At 46.5% G+C, this 22,756-nt stretch overlaps 1 non-coding gene across 1 annotated transcript; it reads left to right on the top strand.

Annotated features, from left to right (window-relative positions):
- The first annotated feature begins 20,326 nt into the window (after positions 1-20,326).
- Positions 20,327-20,408, top strand: trnas-uga (transfer RNA serine (anticodon UGA)). The gene has a single exon. It is a non-coding gene; the product is annotated as a tRNA-Ser (tRNA).
- Positions 20,409-22,756: the final 2,348 nt, after the last annotated feature.

The raw sequence follows: 22,756 nt of genomic DNA, 5'->3' as shown, positions 1-22,756 counted from the left end.
TTATTCACTCCCCGCCCTAATAGCGCATAAATTCTGTGTTGGAAACGATTTCTTTCCCTCAGTTTGAAAGGCATGAAGTCGCGCCAAACAGATAAGTTCATCAGGTATAGAATTAAAATTAAGCCAGTCGTCCCAACGAATCTGCCCGTCATTCCATCATGGCTGAAAGGTTCCTCAGCTGCTACTTAGAATGTTACAGACCAAGAGATCGTTTATGATATCAGCCAGAACACCTTCTCCCAAGAATACATGACCTAGGAGCGGGAGTAGGCAATTTAGCCTCCTGAGTCTAACACCTTCCATGTGATCTTAGCAAATCCCATCGAGGCCTCAACTCCACCGTCCTGCACGCTCTCCCTAAACCTTCAACTCCTTACCAATAAAAATCTCTCTAACTCCTCCTTACAATTACTCACTCTCCCTGCATCCAACGCACTGTGGGGTTGCGAATTCCACAGAATCACAAGCATTTGGGACACGCAGTTTTTCCTCAAATCGGTTTTAAATTTGCGATCTCTTATACTCAGATCATGACCTCTGGTTTTAGAATGACCCACAAGAGGAAGCATCAACGCCACGTCTCCTTTATCCATACCTTCCGACGTCTTATACATCTCAATTTGTCATTTTGTTTGTCATTTTTATCACTGTTTGTCATTTTTATCAATGACCTAGAGGAAGGCACAGAAGGGTGGGTGAGTAAATTTGCAGATGATACTAAAGTCGGTGGTGTTGTCGATAGTGTGGAAGGATGTAGCAGGTTACAGAGGGATATAGATAAGCTGCAGAGCTGGGCTGAGAGGTGGCAAATGGAGTTTAATGTAGAGAAGTGTGAGGTGATTCACTTTGGAAGGAATAACAGGAATGCGGAATATTTGGCTAATGGTAAAGTTCTTGAAAGTGTGGCTGAGCAGAGGGATCTAGGTGTCCATGTACATAGATCCCTGAAAGTTGCCACCCAGGTTGATAGGGTTGTCAAGAAGGCCTATGGAGTGTTGGCCTTTATTGGTAGAGGGATTGAGTTCCGGAGTCGGGAGGTCATGTTGCAGCTGTACAGAACTCTGGTCCGGCCGCATTTGGAGTATTGCGTACAGTTCTGGTCACCGCATTATAGGAAGGACGTGGAGGCTTTGGAGCGGGTGCAGGGGAGATTTACCAGGATGTTGCCTGGTATGGAGGGAAAATCTTGTGAGGAAAGGCTGACGGACTTGAGGTTGTTTTCGTTGGAGAGAAGAAGGTTAAGAGGAGACTTAATAGAGGCATACAAAATGATCAGGGGGTTGGATAGGGTGGACAGTGAGAGCCTTCTCCCGCGGATGGATATGGCTGGCACGAGGGGACATAACTTTAAACTGAGGGGTAATAGATATAGGACAGAGGTCAGAGGTAGGTTCTTTACGCAAAGAGTAGTGAGGCCGTGGAATGCCCTACCTGCTACAGTAGTGAACTCGCCAACATTGAGGGCATTTAAAAGTTTATTGGATAAACATATGGATGATAATGGCATAGTGTAGGTTAGATGGCTTTTGTTTCGGTGCAACATCGTGGGCCGAAGGGCCTGTACTGCGCTGTATTGTTCTATGTTCTATGTTCTATGTTCAATTAAATAATGGCGCATAAATTCTGAGTGAAAAGCTGTTGGCCAGTCTTCCTCAGTTTGAAACTAACGATGTGGCGCAAGAACATCCAATACAACTATTACTGTGAAGGCCAGGAATCGAACCCGACTCAACTGCTTTTGGTCAGCACAGTTCAGATATTTTACTTTCGTGATGAATGGTTGTTCTGTGAAGGTGATGTGATTTCTTCTGTGATGTTGTTCTGATGGGAAAGTGGGGAGTGACTGGAATCACCTTCATAGAAGGAAGTTCGGGGCGGCAGTTTCACCTCTCTGGGAACATTGATCAACCTGTTACTGATTTCATCAAACTTTGCCTCAAGTCCGACCCCGAAGCGAGTCAATCACGAGCAGAGTGGCGCCGTGGGAGCGTGCTAGGCCCATAGCCCGGAGGTCGATGGATCAATACCATCTTCTGCTATTTATATTCTCACTCACACCAAACGGAAACAAGTGGCAATTCGTCAGCAGCACAACTGCCTTTTTTCTTTATTAGTATTAAAGTTTTGCTTTCAGTCAGATCCGCTCTTTGACACCTGTTCTTCAGCTACCTTCAGTACAGTCGAGGTGACTCAGTTGACTTTTCCCGGAACACTCTTCTGTCGCCTCTACTTGCTGAAAGTTCTCCTGTTTGGACACTGGAGGGGTTCTTCGGCTCCTTGTCTGTGAAAGCAGCACCGGAAGTAGCTGCGGGGAGAGATTCCAGTCGCCAGAATGCAACTCTCCAATTGGATACTTCACGTCGCTCAGATCTCAGACTCTCAATAACTTCGTGTGAGGAACAGGTAGAGCGGGAATTCAGTCCTTGTGATTAGAGCAAACTGATGAATGCAGCAATGAGAAGCTGCTTAACCCCAGCGGCTTGGACAAGGATGGCACTCAGATACAGGACTCAGGCTGGGTTCAAAAGTAGGAAAAGCGTATCTTGTTTGAAATGAAATGACGATGAAGACAGAATTTAAGTCTATTCATGCACGGAACTTCATTTCGACGGCAACGCGCCAGGAAGTGTTTGATAAGGTTCCCCACGGTAGGCTATGGCAGAAAATACGGAGGCTGGGGATTGAGGGTGATTTAGAGATGTGGATCAGAAATTAGCTAGCTGAAAGAAGCCAGATGGTGGTGGTTGATGGGAAATGTTCAGAATGGAGTTCAGTTAGAAGTGGCGTACCACAAGGATCTGTTCTGGGGCCGTTGCTGTTTGTCATTTTTATAAATGACCTAGAGGAGGGCGCAGAAGGGTGGGTGAGTAAATTTGCAGACGACACTAAAGTCGGTGGTGTTGTCGACAGTGCGGAAGGATTTGCAGGTTACAGAGTGACATAGATAAGCTGCAGAGCTGGGCTGAGAGGTGGCAAATGGAGTTTAATGTAGAGAAGTGTGTGGTGATTCACTTTGGAAGGAATAACAGGAATGCGGAATATTTGGCTAATGGTAACATTCTTGGAAGTGTGGATGAGCAGAGGGATCTCGGTGTCCATGTACATAGATCCCTGAAAGTGGCCACCCAGGTTGATAGGGTTGTGAAGAAGGCCGATGGAGTGTTGGCCTTTATTGGTAGAGGGATTGAGTTCCGGAGTCATGAGGTCATGTTGCAGCTGTACAAAACTCTGGTACGGCCCCATTTGGAGTATTGCGTACAGTTCTTGTCACCTCATTATAGGAAGGACGCGGACGCTTTGGAACGGGTGCAGAGGAGATTTACCAGGATGTTGCCTGGTATGGAGGGAAAATCTTATGAGGACAGGCTGATGGACTTGAGGTTGTTTTCGTTAGAGAGAAGAAGGTTAAGAGGAGACTTAATAGAGGCGTACAAAATGATCAGGGGGTTAGATAGGGTGGACAGTGAGAGCCTTCTCCCACGGATGGGAATGGCTAGCACGAGGGGACATAGCCTTAAACTGAGGGGTAATAGATACAGGACAGAGGTCAGAGGTAGGTTCTTTACACAAAGAGCGGTGAGGCCGTGGAATGCCCTACCTGCAACAGTAGTGAACTCACCAACATTGAGGGCATTTAAAAGTTTATTGGATAAGCATATGGATAATAATGGCATAGTGTAGGTTAGATGGCTTTTGTTTTTTGACTTCCCATGTCGGTGCAATATCGTGGGCCGAAGGGCCTGTACTGCACTGTATCGTTCTATGTTCTATGAAGGCCGAGCGTTCTAAGGCTCTGCATTCAGGTCGCAGTCTCTTCTGGAGGCTTGGGTCCGAATCCTACTCCTGATATTGACTTTTCCCCCCGCATGTAAAATTTCTCCAGCCAGATTTTCAACCTGAGGAAGATCCAATATCTCCCATTCAATGGATAAGCGTCGGTCGCAGGACAGGAGATTCCTGCTTAAATACGCACAGCAAGACGCCACTGGCAAAAGCCCAGTTAATTACTCGATACTCTGCTTCAGTGACTCTAGTTGAGGAAATAACATTGATTCCAGGGCTCCGAGTAAAATTGGTTTTCAAAAGTCGTGCTGGTTGGATTGTTCACATCCGTCCGAGAGAGGAAGATGGGAACTCGGTTTATTTCCTTATTGCCCCCTGTGAGGCATTACTGGATATCGTTATATATCTATGTTGCCCCTCTGTGGCGTTCTCCTGGATAACGTTTCCAGTCCAGCTTTGACAAAGCGTCACCTGGACTCGAAGCGTTAGCTCATTTGTCACCCTACAGATGCTGTCAGACCGGCAGAGATTTTAAAACGTTTTCTCCGTGGTTCCATATTTGTGAGCATTACAATGTTGCAATGTGTCATTTTGTCTCATTCATTCCTGGGACAAATGACGGGATGAGACTGCAAGAAACATTCTGACGGGTATTTGGTGCACAGCAAACAGGAGCGTGCGTTATGTTTACTTTTGGTGTTAGGGAGAATGTAAATTGCAGAAAATTGCCTCGATTCCTCGACCTCGGGGTAATGACCCAGCACGCTTCCGCTGCGGCACTCTGCTCCTTAAACCAGGAGCTACAACATTACTGCCCTGCGGTAGCCACTCAACTATTCACTTCCTCATTTAGTCTTTCAACAGGAACACACGTTTGAGCAAACTGATTCTGGTCAGCATAGGTCAGATAATTAACTTTCGTGCGCAATGGTTGTTCTGTGAAGGTGATGTGATTTCTTCTGTGACGTTGTTCTGATGGGAAAGTGGGGAGTGTCTGGAATCACCGTCATAGAATGAATTTCGGGCGGCAGTTTCACCTCTCCGGGAACATGGATCACGCTGTCACTGATTTCTTCAAACTTTGCCTCAAGTCCGACCCCGAAAGAACACAACCACGAGCAGAGTGGCGCAGCGGAAGCGTGCTGTGCCCATAACCCCATGGATCGAAACCATCATCTGCCATTTATATTCTCTCTCACATCAAACGGAAACAAGTCATTGTTTGCCAGCAGCATATCTGCCTTTTTCTTTATTAGCATCAAAGTTTTGCTTTCAGTCTGATCCGTTCTTTGACACCTGTTCTTCAGCTACCCACAGTACCAGTCGAGGTGACGAAGTTGATTTCTCCCAGAACACTCTTCTGGCGCCTCGACTGGATGAGCGTCCTCCTGTTTGGACACTGGAGGGGTTCTTCGGCAACTTCTCTGTGACAGCAGCACCGGAAGCAGCTGTGGAGAGAGATTCCAGTCGCCTGGTTGCAACTCTCCAACCGAAGTGGATACTTCACGTCGCTCAGATCTTAGTCTCTCAATATCTTCGTGTGAGGAACAGGTCGAGCGGGAGTTCGGTCCTTGTTGATTCGAGCAAACTGATCAATGCAGCAATGAGAATCTGCTTAACCTCCAGCGGCTTGGAGAAGGATGGCACTCAGATACCGGACTCTGGCTGGAGTTGATAAATAGGAAAAGCACATCTGATTTTGCCCAGTTCAAGGAGACACATCCTGAGTGAGTGAGACACATCCAGAATGTGAATTGAAACTTGGTAATTTGGTGCAGTGAGGAAATCAGGAAAGGTAAGTGGGAAGTCAAATTCTGCTGTTTCTCAGTTAAAGGTGCAGTGTTTAGCTTAGTGTATGACTTGCTGAAGCTGCCCCCACCCTACTTGCTGAGAGGCAGTCATCTGTCAGTTCTATGAAAGCTGCACCTGAAGCAGCTGTGGAGAGAGATTATAGTCGCCAGGATGCAACTATCTCATTGGACCCTTCATGCCGCTCAGATATTAGACTCTCAATACCTTCGTGTGGGAACAGGTAGAGCGGCAGCTCGGTCATTGTTGATTGGAGCAAACGGATCAATGCAGCAATTGGAAGCTCCTTAACCCCCAGCGGCTTGGAGAAGTATGGCACTCAGATACAGGACTCTGGCTGGGTTTCAGAAAGAGGAAAAGCACATCGAGTTTGCAGAGAAATGACGATGAAGATATAATTTAAATCGTTTTGTGCAAGAAGCGTGTCGTTTGCCACTACGCGGCTGGATGGCTGATCAGTCGAAGGCGCTGCGTTAAGGTCGCAGTTTTCTCTGGAGGCGTGGGTTTGAATCCCACTTCTGACATTAAGTTTCCCTCCACGAGGTTACAGTTCTCCAGCAAAATGTTCAACTCCAGGAAGTTCCAATTACGCCAATTCAATGGGGAAGCGGTCGTCTCCGGACAAGAGATTTCTACTTAAATTCGCACATCAAGACCCCACAGGCCGAAGCCCAGTTCATGACTGGATGACCTGCTCAGTGACACTGGCTGAGGAATTAATATTGAACCCAGGACCCCGGATAAAATTCCCCCTCTCTTGTTGCAAAAAGCATGTCTGATTGGATTGTCGAGGTGACTCAGTTGACCTCTCGCAGAATCCTTCTCTGACGCTTTTCCTGGATGTACCTCCTCCTGTGTGGACACTGAAGGGTTCTTCGGCTACTTGTCTGTGAAAGCAGCACCAGAAGCAGCTGTGGAGAGAGATCCCAGTCATCAGGATACAACTGACTAATTGGATCCTTCACGCCGCTCAGATCTTACACTCTCAATATCCTCGTGTGATGAACAGGTCGGCGGCAGTTCGGTCCTTGTTGATTGGAGCAAACTGATCTATGCAGCAATGAGAAACTCCTTAACCCCCGGCGGCCTGGAGAAGGATGGCACTCAGATACACGACTCTGGCTGGGCTTCAAAAATAGGAAAAGCAAATCTAGTTTGAAATGAAAGGACATAGAACATAGAACCGTACAGCACAGAACAGGCCCTTCGGCCCTCGATGTTTTGCCGAGCATTTTCCGAAACCAAGATCAGGCTATCCCACTCCCTGTCATCCTGGTGTGCTCCATGTGCCTATCCAATAACCGCTTGAAAGTTCCTAAATTGTCCGACTCCACTATCACAGCACGCAGTCCATTCGACACCCTAACCACTCTCTGAGTAAAGAACCTACCTCGGACATCCCTCCTATATCTCCCACCCTGAATCTTATATTTATGCCCCCTTGTAACAGCTACATTTACCCGAGGAAATAGTCTCTGAACGTCCACTCTATCCCCCTCATTATCTTATAAATTTCTATGAGGTCACCTCTCATGATTTGAAGTTGGGGACCAAGGGCAATGTGTCCAAGTTTGCAGACTACACTAAGATAAGTGGTAAAGCAAAAAGTGCAGAGGATACTGGAAGTCTGCAGAGGGATTTGGATAGGCTAAGTGAATGGGCTAGTGTCTGGCAGATGGAATACAATGTTGACAAATGTCAGGTTATCCATTTTGGTAGGAATAACAGAAAAAGGCATTATTATTTAAATGATAAAATATTAAAACATGCTGCTGTGCAGAGAGACCTGGGTGTGCTAGTGCATGAGTCGCAAAAAGTTGGTTTACAGGTGCAACAGGTGATTAAGAAGGCAAATGGAATTTTGTCCTTCATTCCTAGAGGGATGGAGTTTAAGACTAGGGAGGTTCTGCTGCAATTGTATAAGGTGTTAGTGAGGCCACACCTGGAGTATTGTGTTCAGTTTTGGTCTCCTTACTTGAGAACGGACGTACTGGCACTGGAGGGTGTGCAGAGGAGATTCACTAGGTTAATCCCAGAGCTGAAGGGGTTGGATTACGAGGAGAGGTTGAGTAGACTGGGACTGTACTTGTTGGAATTTAGAAGGATGAGGGGGGGATCTTATAGAAACATATAAGATTATGAAGGGAATAGATAGGACAGATGCGGGCAGGTTGTTTCCACTGGCGGGTGAAAGCAGAACTAGGGTGCATAGCCTCAAAATAAGGGTGAGTAGAATTAGGACTGAGTTTAGGAGGAACTTCTTCACCCAAAGGGTTGTGAATCTATGGAATTCCTTGCCCAGTGAAGCAGTAGAGGCTCATTCATTAAATGATTTTAAGATAAAGATTGATAATTTTTTGACGAATAAAGGGATTAAGGGTTATGGTGTTAGGGCCGGAAAGTGGAGCTGAGTCCACAAAAGATCAGCCATGATCTCATTGAATGGTGGAGCAGGCTCGAGGAGCCAGATGGCCTACTCCTGCTCCTAGTTTGTATGTTCTTATGTTCATCCTCCTGCGCTCCAAAGAGAAAAGCCCTAACTCCCTCAACCTTTCCTCATAAGATCTATCCTGCAAACCAGGCAGCATCCTGGTAAATCTCCTTTACCCCCTTTCCAATGCTTCCACATCCTTCCTATAATGAGGTGACCAGAACTGCACACAATACTCCAAATGTGGTCTCACCAGGGTCATGTATAGTTGCAGCATAATCCCGCGGCTCTTAAACACAAGTCCCCTGATCATAAACGCTAACACACTATAAGCCTTCTTCACGGCCCTATCCACTTGAGTGGCAACCTTCAGAGATCTGTGGACATGAACCCCAAGATCTCTCTGTTCCTCTAGATTCCTCAGAACCCTGCCGTTGACCCTGTAATCCGCATTCAATTTTTTTCTACCAAAATGAATCACCTAGCACTTATCAAGGTTAAACTCCACCTGCCATTTTCTGGCCCAGCTCTGCATCCTATCAATGTCTCTTTGCAGCGGACAACAGCCCTCCTCCTCATCCACTATTCCACCAATCTTGGTGTCATCAGCAAATTTACTGACCCACCCTTCAGCTCCCTCCTCCAAGTCATTGATAAAAATCGCAAATAGTAGACGATTAAGGTAGAATTTAAATCGAGTTGTGCACGGAGCATATGGTTTGCCGTAGCGCGTCGGGATGGCCGAGCGGTCGAACGCGTTGCCTTAAAGTTGTCGGCTCCTCTGGAGGCGTGGGTTCGAATCACACTTCTGACATGAGCTTTTCCTCACGAGGTTACATTTCTCCAGCAAAATGTTCAACCCCAGGAATATCCATTATCTCCCATTCCATGGTGAAGTGGTGGCCTCAGGACGTCAGATTCCTGCTTAAGTTGGCACAGCAAAACACCACAGGCAAAAACCCAGTTAATGGCTGGATAATCTGCTCTGTGAGTCTGGTTGAGGAATTAATATTGATCCCGGGACGCCAGGTAAAATTCCTCTTCTCGTGTTGTAAATAGTCTGTCTGGCTGGATTGTCGAGGTGACTCAGTTGACCTCTCCCAGAATCCTCATCTGCCGCCTTTACTGGATGAATGTCCTCCTGCTTGGACGCTGAACGGGTTCTTTGGCTACTTGTCTGTGAAAGCAGCACCAGAAGCATCTGTGGAGAGAGATTCCAGTCGCCAGGATGCAACTGTCGAATTGGATACTTCACCCCGCTCAGATCTTTTAGACTCTCAATACCTTCGCGTGAGGAACAGATAGGCGGCAGTTCGGTCAATGTTGATTGGAGCAAACTGATCAATGCAGCAATGAGAAGCTCGTTAAACCCCAGCGGCTTGGAGAACAATGGCACTCAGATACAGGACTCTGGTTGGGGCACAAAAATAGGAAAAGCACATCAAGTTTGAAAATAAATTACGATGAAGATAGAATTTAAATCGATTTGTGCACGGAGCATGTGTTTTGCCACAAAGCGTTAGAATGACCGAGCGGTCGAAGGCGCTGCCATACGGTCGCAGCCTTCTCTGGAGGCGTGGGTTCGAATCTCACTTCTGGCATTCACTCTTCTTCCACCAGGTTACGTTTCTTCAAATAAACGTTCAACCCCAGGAAGATCCAATACTTCCGGGTCAATGGGGAAGTGGTGGCCTGTTGAGATTTTCCAGCATTTTCTGTTTTTAACACGGGACTACACGCCAGTTCGAGGCGACCGACGTGGACACGGTGGGCGGAATGGACGCAACCTGACCTGTAAGCATTCTACGAATCTCGAAACGAGTGTGTAAGATCAGAGCAACGTGAAGTGCTCAATTGGAGAGTTGCATCCCGGCGACTGGAATCTCTCTCTCCTGCTGCGTCCGGTGCTGCTTTCACAGCCAAGTAGCCCAACCTGTATCCTAGATTGATCATGGATTATCATAGAATTTTGCAGAACAGTGCAGAAGGAGGCCAGCCGGCCCACCGGCTCCCGGAAAGAGCACCCTGCCCAAGGTCAACACCTCCACCCTATCCCCATATCCCATTAACCGCTAAAGGCAATTTTGGACACTAAGGGCAATTTATCATGGCCAATCCACCTAACTTCAGCCAGAGAGTGGTGGGTCTGTGGAATTCATTGCCACAGAGGGCGGTGGAGGCCGGGACGTTGAGTGTCTTTAAGACAGAAGTTGATAAATTCTTGATTTCTCGAGGAATTAAGGGCTATGGAGAGAGAGCGGGTAAATGGAGTTGAAATCAGACGTGATTGAATGGTGGAGTGGACTCGATGGGCCGAATGGCCTTACTTCCGCTCCAATGTCTTATGGTCTTAACCTGCACATCTTTGGACTGTGGGAGGAAACCGGAGCACCCAGAGAAAACCCACGCACACACGGGGAGGATGTGCAGACTCCTCACAGACAGTGACCCAAGCCGAAATCGAACCTGAGACCCTGGAGCTGTGAAGCAATTGTGCTGCCCACAATACTACCATGCTGCCCTTAGAATCAAATTAATCTACACTATATAATTATACCGTAATCCATGTACCTATCCAATAGCCACTTGAAGGTGCCTCATGTTTCCGACTCAACTACTTCCACAGGTAATGCTTTCCATGCCCCCATTACTCTCTGGGTAAAGAACCTACCTCTGACATCCCCCCTTTATCTTCCACCGTTCACCTTAAATTTATGTCCACTTGTAATGGTTTGTTCCATTCGGGGGAAAAGTCTCTGACTGTCTACACTATCTATTCCCCTGATCATCTTATAAACCTCAATCACGTCGCCCCTCATCCTTCTCCGTTCTGATGAGAAAAGGCCGAGCCCCCTCAACTTTTCCTCGAAAGACCTACTCTCCATTCCAGGCAACATCCTGTTAAATCTCATTTGCACCTTTTCCAAAGCACCCACATCCTTCCTAAAATCAGGCGGCCAGAACTGTACACAGGACTCCAAATGTGGCGTTACCAAAGTTTTGTACAGCTGCATCATCACCACACGGCTCTTAAATTCAATCCCTCTGTTAATGAACGCTAGCACACCATTGGCTTTCTCCACAGCTCTACCACTTGAGTGGCAACTTTCAAAGATCTATGACAATAGTCCCCAAGGTCTCTCTGCTCCTCCACATAGCCAAGAACCATAACTTTAACCCTATATCCCACATTCATATTTGTCCTTCCAAAATGGACATCCTCACTCTTTGCAGGGTTAAACTCCATCTGCCACTTCCCAGCCCAGCTCTGCATCCTATCTATGTCTCTTTGCAGCCGACAATAGCCCTCCTCACTATCCACAACTCCGCCAATCTTCGTATCGTCTGCAAATCTACTGACCCACCCTTCAATTTCCTCATCCAAGTCATTAATGAAAATCACAAACAGCAGAGGACCCAGAACTGATCCCTGCGGTACGCCACTGGTAATTGGGGTCCAGGCTGAATATTTGCCATCCACCACCACTCTCTGACTTATATTGGTTATCCAGTGCGTTATCCAACTGGCCAAATTTCCCGCTATCCCATGTCTCCTTACTTTCTGCAGAAGCCTACCATGGGGAACCTCATCAAATGCCTTAGTCAAAGCCATGTACACTACGTCCACTGCTTCACCTTCATCCACATGCTTGGTCACCTCCTCAAATAATTCAATGAGACTTGTAAGGCAAGACCTACCGCTCACAAATCCGTGCTGACTATCCCTAATCAAGCAGTGTCTTTCCAGATACTCAGAAATCCTAACCGTCAGTACCCTTACCATTCGTTTGCCGACCACCGAAGTAAGACTAACTGTCCTGTAATTTCCAGGGTTATCCCTATTCCCTTTTTTGAACAGGGGCACGACATTCGCCACTCCCCAATCCCCTGGTACTACCCCTGTTGACAGTGAGGACGAAAAGATCATTGCAGACGGCTCTGCAATTTCATCTCTTGCTTCCCATAGAATTCTTGGATATATTCTGTCAGGCCCGGGGGACTTGTCTATCCTCAACGTTTTCAAAATGCCCAACACATCTTCCTTCCTAACAAGTATTTCCTCGAGCTTACTGTTTCACACTGTCCTCTCCAACAATATGGCCCCTCTCATTTGTAAATACTGAAGAAAAGTACTCGTTCAAGACCTCTGCTATCTCTTCAGACGCAATACACAATCTCCCGCTCTTGTCCTTGATCGGACCTACCCTCGCTCTAATCATTCTCATATTTCTCATATCTGTGTAAAAGGCCTTGGGGCTTTCCTTGATCTTACCCGCCAAAGATTTTCCATGCCCTCTCTTAGCTCTCCTAATCCCTTTCTTCAGTTCCCTCCTGGTTATCTTGTATCCCTCCAGCGCCCTGTCTGAAACCTGTTTCCTCAGCCTTACATAAGTCTCGTTCTTCCTCTTAACAAGACATTCAACCTCTCTTGTCAACCATGGTATCCTCACTCGACCATCTCTTGCCTGCCTGACAGGGACATACATATCAAGGACACGTAGTACCTGTTCCTTGAACAAGTTCCACATTTCACTGTCATTTCCTGACAGCCTATGTTCCCAACTTACGCACTTCAACGCTTGCCTGACAACATCGTATTTACCCTTCCCCCAATTGTAAACCTTGCCCTGTTGCACGCACCTGTTCCTCTATATTACTGAAGTGAAAGTCACAGAATTGTGGTCACTATCTCCAAAATGCTCCCCCACTGACAAATCTATCACTTGCCCTGGTTCATTACCAAGTACCAAATCCAATATGGCCTCCCCACTGGTCGGACGATCTACATACTGTGTTAGAAAAGCTTCCTGGACACACTGCACAAACACCACGCCATCCAAACTATTTGTTTACTCATGGACAAAGACGAGAGTGGTCCTAAAGAAAGAGTGCTAAATTGGGGAAAGGCCAAGTATAACAAAATTCGGAAGGAGCTAGGGAATGTGGATTGGGAGCAGCTCTTTAAGTGTAAATCCACATTTGAAGGAAAGGTTGATTCGAGTGCAGGACAAACATGTCCCTGTGAAATTGAGGGATAGAAATGGCAAGATTAGGGAACCATGGATGACGGGTGGAATTGTGAGACTTGCTAAGATGAAAAAGGAAGCATACCTTTTTCATCTAGGCGACTTAAATCTGATGAAGCTTTGGAGCAATATCGGGAAAGTAGGACACATCTCAAACGCGCAATAAAGAGTTCGAAAAGTGCTCATGACGTATCTTTGGCTAACAGGGTTAAGGAAAATTCCAAAGCCTTTTATTCGTAGAAAGGAGCAACAGGGTAACTAGAGAAAGGATTGGCCCACTCAAAAACAAAATAAGGAATTTATGCGTGGAGTCAGAGGAAATGGGTGAGATTCCTAATGAGTACTTTGCATCGGTATTCACCAAGGAGAGGGACATGACGGATGTTGAGGCTAAGGATGGATGTTTAAATACTCTAGGACAAGTCGGCATAAGGAAGGGGGAAGTTTGGGTATACTAAAAGGCATTAAGGTGGACAAGTCCCCAGGTCCGGATGGGCTCTATCCCAGGTTACTGAGGGAAGCGAGGGAAGAAATAGCTGGGGCCTTAACAGATATCTTTGCAGCATCCTTGAGCACTGGTGAGGTCCCGGAGGACTGGAGAATTGCTAATGTTGTCCTTTTGGTTAAGCAGGGTAGCAGAGATAATCGAGGGAATTATAGACTTCTGAGCTTGACGTCAGTGGTAGGCAAACTGTTGGAGAAGATACTGCGTGATAGGATCTATTCACATTTGGAAGAAAATAGTCTGATCTGTGATAGGCAGCATGGTTTTGTGCAGGGAAGGTCATAACTTACAAACCTAATAGAATTCTTTGAGGAAGTGACAACGTTAATTGATGAGGGAAGGGCTGTAGATGTCATATACATGGAGTTCAGTAAGGCGTTTGATAAAGTTTCCCATGGCAGGTTGATGGAAAAAGTCGTATGGGGTTCAGGGTGTACTAGCTAGATGGATAAAGAACTGGCTGGGCAACAGGAGACAGAGAGTAGTGGTGGAAGGGAGTGTCTCAAAACGGAGAAAGGTGACTAGTGGTGTTCCACAGGGATCCGTGCTCGGAACACTGTTGTTTGTGATATACATAAATGATCTGGACGAAGGAATAGGTGGTTTGATTAGCAAGTTTGCAGATGATATTAAGATTGGTGGAGTTGCAGATAGCGTGGTGGACTGTCAGAGAATACAGGAAAATATAAATAGATTGGAGAGTTGGGCAGAGAAATGGCAGATGGAGTTCAATCCAGGCAAATGCGAGGTGATGCATTTTGGAAGATCTAATTCAAGAGCGGACTATACGGTTAATGGAAGAGTCCTGGGGAAAATTGATGTACAGACAGATCTGGGAGTTCAGGTCCACTGTACCCTGAAGGTGGCAACGCAGGTCGATAGAGTGGTCAAAAAAGCATACAGCATGCTTGCCTTCATCGGACGGGGTATTGAGTACAAGAGTCGGCAGGTCATGTTACAGTTGTCTAGAACATTGGTTAGGCCACAGTTGGAATACTGCGTGCAGTTCTGGTCGCCACATTACCAGAAGGATGTGGATGATTTAGAAAGGGTGCAGAGGAGGTTCACCAGGATGTTGCCTGGCATGGAGGGTGCTAGCTATGAAGAAAGGTTGAGTAGATTAGGATTGTTTTCGTTGGAAAGACGGAAGTTGAAGGGGGACTTGATTGAGGTCTACAAAATTATGAGAGGTATATACAGGGTGGATAGCAACAAGCTTTTTCCAAGAGTGGGGGTGTCAATTACAAGGGGACACGATTTCAAGGTGAGAGGAGGAAAGTTTAAGGGAGGTGTGCGTGGAAAGCATTTTACGCAGAGGGTGGTGGGTGCCTGGAACTCTTTGCCAGCGGAGCTGGTAGAGGCGGGCACGATAGCGTCATTTACGATGCATCTAGACAGATATATGAATGGGCGGGGAACAGAGGGAAGTAGATCCTTGGAAAATAGGCGACAGGTTTTGATGAAGGATCTGGATCGGCGCAGGCTGGGAGGGCCAAATGCTTGTTCCTGTGCTGTAATTTTCTTTGTTCTTTGTTCTTTGTAAAGAGTTTCCACTCAATGTTTGGGAAGTTGAAGTCACCCATGACTACTACCCTGTGATTTCTGCACCTTTCCAAAATCTGTTTCCCAATCTGTTCCTCCACATCTCTGCTACTATTTGGGGCCTACAGAAAACTCCCAACAAGGTGACCCCTCCTTTCCTATTTCTGACTTCAACCCATACTACCTCAGTAGGCAGATCCTCCTCGAACTGCCTTTCTGCAGCTGTTATACTGTCTCTAATTAGCAATGCCACCCCCCACCTCTTTTACCACCCTCCTTAATCGTATGGAAACATCTATAACCAGGGACCTCCAACAACCATTTCTGCCCCTCTTCTATCCAAGTTTCTGTGATGGCCACCACATCGTAGTCCCAAGTACCGATCCATGCCTTAAGTTCACCCACCTTATTCCTGATGCTTCTTGCGTTGAGGTATACACACTTCAACCCATCTCCGTGCCTGCAAGTACTCTCCTTTGTCAGTGTTCCCTTCCCCACTGCCACACTACACGCTTTGGCGTCCTGAATATCGGCTACCTTAGTTGCTGGACTACAAATCCGGTTCCCATTCCCCTGCCAAATTAGTTTATACCCTGCCTAAGATTACTAGAAAACCTCCCTCCCAGGATATTGGTGCCCCTTTGGTTCAGATGCAACCCATCCTGCTTGTACAGGTCCCACCTCCCTCAGAATGCACTCGAATTATCCAAATACTTGAAGCCCTCCCTCCTACACCATTCCTGCAGCCAAGTGTTTAACTGCACTCTCTCCCTATTCCTAGCTTCGCGATCACGTGGGACCGGCAACAAACCAGAGATGACAACTCTGTCTGTTCTGGCTTTTAACTTCCAGCCTTACTCCGTTGATTACCTCCACACCCTTTTTCCTACCTACGTCGTTGATAGCAATGTGCACCACGACTTCTGGCTGTTCACTCTCCCCCTGAAGGATCCTGAAGACACGATACGAGACATCCCTGGCACAGGCACCCGGAAGGCAACATACCTTCTGGGAGTCTCGCTCGCGACCACAGATTCTCCTATCTATTCCCTTAACCATTGAATCTCCTATTACAATTGCTTTTCTCTTCTCCCCTTCCCTTCTGAGCCCCAGACCCAGACTCAGTGCCAGAGAGCTGGCCGATAAGGCCTTCCCCCGGTAGGTCATTCCCCCCCCCCCCCCCACCCCCGCAACAGCATCCAGAACGGTATACTTGTTTTGAAGAGGAACGGCCACGAGGGATCCCTGCACTGTCTGCCTGTTTGTTTTCTTTCTTCTGACTGTAATCCAGCTACTCTTTTCCTGTACCTTGGGTGTGCTTACCTCCCTGTAACTATTCTCTATAGACCCTCTGCCTCGCGGATGATCCGAAGTTCATCCAGCTCCAGCTCCAGTTCCCTGACACGGTCTCTGAGTAGCTGGAGTTGGGTGCACTTCCCTCAAGTACAGTCAACGTGGACAGCGGTGGTATCCCTCACCACCCACATCCTACAGGATGAGCATGTAACTGCCCTAGCCTCCAACCCTTCTTACCTTACAGAATATAGCTGCCCTGTGGATCAACTGGACTTCCGGCCTCTGACTCTGCTCCCAGCCAGCTGCAGACTCTATAAACTCCTGGTTCCGTTCTCGCTCTTTGCTGAAATGAAATTAAAGGAGCACCTTACTCCCTCCTCACCTCACTCTCTCAGTCACCAAACACTCACTGTAGCAGTCAAATGCACCAAATTCATCACTCAGAGCAAACAAAGTGTGCACTGTAGCTGGATCACTTTTATACTGTGAATCTAGCCTCTGGAGACTGGCCTAATCCAATTAGCTAATTAATAAGCTCCAGCTGCAAGTACCTACAAGTCGAACCTTTGTTTAAAGCTTGTTGAAAATTCACCTTCTCAACCAAACAGGAACTTTTAAGTTAATTAACTAAATTAAAGAAAGACTAGACTTTAGATCAAAATTAACGCTTATACACCCTCAGTCACGAAACTCTCACTATAGCAAGCAAATGCACCAAATTCAGAACTCAATGAAGAACGCCTCCAGTGGACAAACAGGAGGAACTTCATTCATTGGAGGCGGCAGAGTAGCATTCTGGAAGAGGTCAACTGAGTCACCTCGACTGTACTGTGGGCAGCCGAAGAACAGGTGTCAAGGAGCGGTTAAGCGCCAGACACGTCCCTCCCTACTTTTCCTCCAAACTGCTCCAGCGTTCAGTCAATGGCACCATATCGATCGCACAGGTGTTAAAAAGTGCTTTGCAGGGCTCGTCCGGGATTGGAACCCTGGACCTCCGGCATATTATCGCAGCAGAATTTCCTACGTGAGAATCGCCAAAGCGAGAATCATGCCCTTAGACAAACACCTGGTGATCAACGTCCAGCTGAAACAATCTTACCATTACTTCCCAACTGAAGCTTAGTTTATTAACTCATGGGCTTCTTAATTCCTGTTGAATTTGGTTTGGTTGTTAAAGTAAAATCCAAATAAACTATTTTTTGTCCCTTGCATATCGGGATCATTGGGTCAATTTGGTTCTTTCTGGTTTGTTGGCCTCCACTGCGAACAGAACAATAGACACACGGGACCAATCTTTATAAATAGAAGCGTCGAGCACATTCTTCATAATGCAGATTCTTCATAAAATCCTGAAAGAGAATTGGAAAATGTTGGATTACTCGGCTGGTCTGGCAACATCTGTGGAGAGAGAAAGAGAGTTACAGTTGCGAGTCAAGTATGACCCTGCTTCTCATACTCTGTTTCCCTCTCTACAGATGCTGCCAGGCCTGCTGGAATTTTCCAGCATTTTCTGTTTTTATCACGGGACTACCGCCAGCTCTCGGCGACCAACGTGGATACGGTGGGCGGAATGGATTTCGCCTGATCTGTAACTATTCAATGTTTCTCTAAACGAGAGTGTAAGATCTGATCAAAGTAAAGTATCCAATTGGAGAGTTGCATCCTGGAGATTGGAATCTGTCTCCACAGCTGCTTCCGGTGCTGCTTTCACAGACAAGTAGCCGAAGAACCCCTCCAGTGGACAAACATGAGGAAATTCATCCAGTGGAAGCGGCAGAGGAGGATTCTGGAAGAGGTCAACTGGGTCACCTCGACTGTACTGTTGGCAGCCGAAGAACTGGCGTGAAGAAGTGGTTAAGCTCTAAACATGACCCTAGCTCCCTCCCTCCCTTTCCTCCAAACTACTCCCGCGTTCAATCAATGGCACCATATCGATCGTACAGATTTTAAAAAGTTATTTGCACAGTCCGCAATCTGAACCCGGGCTCTCTCTCATTTTATGGCAGCAGAAGATCCTAAGCGAGAATCATCCCACTAGACCAACGAGCCAGCCGGTGGTCAGCATGCCGCTGACACCATTTTACCATTACGTCCCAAGCAAAATTTATTTTATCAACTCAATGGGCTTCCTAATTCCTGTTCAATTTGGTTTGGTTGTTAAAGTAAAACGAAAGAAACTCTTTTTTGTCCCTTGCTTTTCTTATCGGGGTCATTAGGTCAATTTGGTTCTTTCTGGTTTGTTGACCTCCGCTTCGAACAGAACAATAGACATCCGGGACCAATCTTTATAATTAGAAGCGTCGAGCACAAGGGCAATGCCGCTATGGCGATTCTTCATAAAATCCTGAAAGAGAAATATAAAATGTTGAATAACTCGACTGGTCTGGCAACACCTGTGGAGAGAGAAAGTTACAGTTCCGAGTCCAGTATGACACTGCCTCCCATTCTCGGTTTCCCTCTCAGTCAATGTCTGGTACTGTATGTGAGGGTGGGATTCAGTCTCTATCAGACATTGGTACTGAATGTCAGTGTGGAAATCTTTCTGTATTTATCAATGACAATTCTTGTTTGGGAAACGTGAGGTTAATACGTAACATCAGCACTGCTGTAACAGATAGAGAAAGACACACAGAAAGAGACTATCAGGATACACACAGTGACACACAGAAAAGGTGCAGTGCAAACCAGCAAGATACTGAGATGGAGAAATTGGGTATTTAGGAAAATGTGTTTTCTGCTGCACACAGAGAGGCCCTGTTTGTAAATGTATATCCTGCTGTGTAACCGTGCTGTCTGCTGTGTGACTGTTCTGTCTGTCGTGGAACAGTGACTCTGCCGGTGACAGATCTGCACTGTGGTTGTGTCAAATCATTCCCTGTTGTGTAAATGTGTTCCCGGTTGTGGAAATCGATCCTTTCTGCGCCATTACGGAGACGAAATCTCAAATCCAGATTTATTCAATCTTGTCACCAAGGGTTAGTTCACACCCCTGGATTCCCAGTCAAGCGACATAACCTTGTGTTTTTGTTATGAAGACAGTTAATTCAGTATGAATATTTTAAGATACTAATATGGAAGCGCCCAACGTGGGGCTCGAACCCACGACCCTGAGATTAAGAGGCGTCGGTGCTTATTCGGAGGGTCAGTGTTGACTCGTTGGGTCGAATGGCCTCCTTCTGCGCTGGAGATTTTACGATTCGATGATACAAGGAGGTTGATGCGGTGGAGTCCTTCTGCCATACCGCCCACTCCTGACACCATGTAGAAATGCTGCTCTCTCAATGACTGGCGACCAAGGTCTTGTAATAAAAAATAATTAAATTAATAATTGAGCAGCCCCTCCTGGCTTGTGCTCTGACCGCGATCCGGGGAGAACTGCTCGAATCCAGACACCTGATCATGTTAGTTCCGTCATCCGGTCATCACGTGACCTTTCGGCCTGCACAGGTCTCCTTCTGTGCCGTAATTTCTAGATTCCATCATTTTAATTTTCTTCCAGACTGGAAGTGTGGTCTTGTTCCATTTGAATTTCTAATATATTTCCAATGTAACTGATGTTGTTACACAAACAATTCAATCAGTGGAATTGTGCGTTTAGGGAGTTGAGATTTTCGAGTCTCTCAAGGCTTCTCTCCAAATCCAATGGCCATTTTCCACGAAGATTCAACCCCTCCTCACATAAACACTATTACAACATAGAAAAATACGGCACAGAACAGGCCCTTCGGCCCACAATGTTGTGCCGAACCTTTGTCCTAGATTAATCATAGATTATCATTGAATTTACAGTGCAGAAGGAGGCCATTCGGCCCACCGTGTCTGCACCGGCCGACTATTGGTCGCTTGAATGGAATAACTTCCTGGAGTGATTCCAGGCTGGTTTTAGAATGTATTCCATCGACCAAATTACTAATGAATGATACATTGAACGCAGCTGCGATGGCCGAGTGGGTAGGGCGTTGGACTTGAAATCCAATGGGGTTTCCCCGCGCAGGTTCGAATCCTGCTCGCAGCGACTGTGATTCGAATTGTTTCTTCAACTCCCCGCACAAGCCGCTGACTCGAAAATTAATGCTTTCTCCGATTGTTTGTAAATAAGCGGTTTGAACGTGAATCAAGTTCAGTCAGATACTTAACATTTTTGGGGGGGACTGAACGAAATATTCAGATGAATAAGGAACTCACACCCAAAACAACAATCAGTAAATAATAAGATTTCCTGCAACGTTCGGAAGGAGAAGCAGCAACGGCAGCGAATGGAAACGTGGTTTGGTTTCATTCAGCTGAATGTATTTCTGGGTAAAAAGATCGTGGCAGAAATGGGACATATTTTATCGCTCTATCTGTTTCTTTGTTTCTTTCTCTCTCCCTCACTCATTGATTTTGTGCTTCTCCGGGGACTGATTGGATACACAGCGAAACTCAGCCCCATCTCATTCCAACTCTTTTGGACCAACACGTCCTAGTGATGGACGGTCTTGAATCAGTGGAAGAATCTACAACCTATTCCATTCTTGGCTCTGTGAGAAGTTCCATTCCTGGTTGTGAGGTGGCTCTGAGATAAAGGGATCGAGAGAGAACGAGGTGACTGCAGTCTGACTCTTACACTGAAAACCAGTTCGTGCGCCCTTGTAGAAAGTGGATGTGTATGAGAACAGGAGAAAAGCAGATCATGGGTCTGTGATTGATTTTATTGAGCAGGACCTTGAAAGGTGAAGGAAACTTCGAACCAGTCAGCGCCTGTCTGAGAACTGGCAAGGAATTAAGGCTGATATTGAAACGGTTGACCTTGAATTAGTTTAGGCAAATCGATTCTTTATGAGGTGTTGGTATTTTGTTTTCAGAGACACTGTCATACTTTCTTAAAATATGATTTGTACTTGTTTTTGTTTTGTTCAACAATTTGGGGAATCTATTTGGAGCGGGTGCAGTTGATTAATATCTGTGCCTCTTGCTTGGCAGCTCCCCGGGAAGCAGCAGCTCCATTCCGGTCGAGATCTGTGGACACAAACAGGATATCCAAACTATTGCGCACTGCTGCCATCTCCTGGTTGAACGCGAGTTGTACAACACGGTAACTCTGTATTCGTAACACATTTCAAATGGAGCAAAAGAACATTGGAACATAGAACATAGAACATGGAACAATACAGCGCAGTACAGGCCCTTCGGCCCACGATGTTGCACCGAAACAAAAGCCATCTAACCTTCACTATGCCATTATCATCCATATGTTTATCCAATAAACTTTTAAATGCCCTCAATGTTGGCGAGTTCACTACTGTAGCAGGTAGGGCATTCCACGGCCTCACTACTCTTTGCGTAAAGAACCTACCTCTGACCTCTGTCCTATATCTATTACCCCTCAGTTTAAAGTTATGTCCCCTCGTGCCAGCCATATCCACCCGCGGGAGAAGGCTCTCACTGTCCACCCTATCCAACCCCCTGATCATTTTGTATGCCTCTATTAAGTCTCCTCTTAACCTTCTTCTCTCTAACGAAAACAACCTCAAGTCCATCAGCCTTTACTCATAAGATTTTCCCTCCATACCAGGCAACATCCTGGTAAATCTCCCCTGCACCCGCTCCAAAGCCTCCACGTCCTTCCTATAATGCGGTGACCAGAACTGTACGCAATACTCCAAATGCGCCCGTACCAGAGTTCTGTACAGCTGCAACATGACCTCCCGACTCCGGAACTCAATCCCTCTACCAATAAAGGCCAACACTCCATAGGCCTTCTTCACAACCCTATCAACCTGGGTGGCAACTTTCAGGGATCTATGTACATGGACACCTAGATCCCTCTGCTCATCCACACTTTCAAGAACTTTACCATTAGCCAAATATTCCGCATTCCTGTTATTCCTTCCAAAGTGAATCACCTCACACTTCTCTACATTAAACTCCATTTGCCACCTCTCAGCCCAGCTCTGCAGCTTATCTATATCCCTCTGTAACCTGCTACATCCTTCCACACTATCGACAACACCACCGACTTTAGTATCGTCTGCAAATTTACTCACCCACCCTTCTGCGCCTTCCTCTAGGTCATTGATAAAAATGACAAACAGCAACGGCCCCAGAACAGATCCTTGTGGTACTCCACTTGTGACTGTACTCCATTCTGAATATTTCCCATCAACCACCACCCTCTGTCTTCTTTCAGCTAGCCAATTTCTGATCCACATCTCTAAATCACCCTCAATCCCCAGCCTCCGTATTTTTTGCAATAGCCTACCGTGGGGAACCTTATCAAACGCTTTGCTGAAATCCATATACACCACATCAACTGCTCTACCCTCGTCTACCTGTTCAGTCACCTTCTCAAAGAACTCAATAAGGTTTGTGAGGCATGACCTA

Source organism: Scyliorhinus torazame, chromosome 24 (assembly GCF_047496885.1).
Source record: "Scyliorhinus torazame isolate Kashiwa2021f chromosome 24, sScyTor2.1, whole genome shotgun sequence".
Taxonomy (NCBI): Eukaryota; Metazoa; Chordata; class Chondrichthyes; order Carcharhiniformes; family Scyliorhinidae; genus Scyliorhinus; species Scyliorhinus torazame.
The sequence above is the reverse complement of the archived record's forward strand: the minus strand, read 5'-3'. Positions and strand labels throughout refer to the sequence as shown.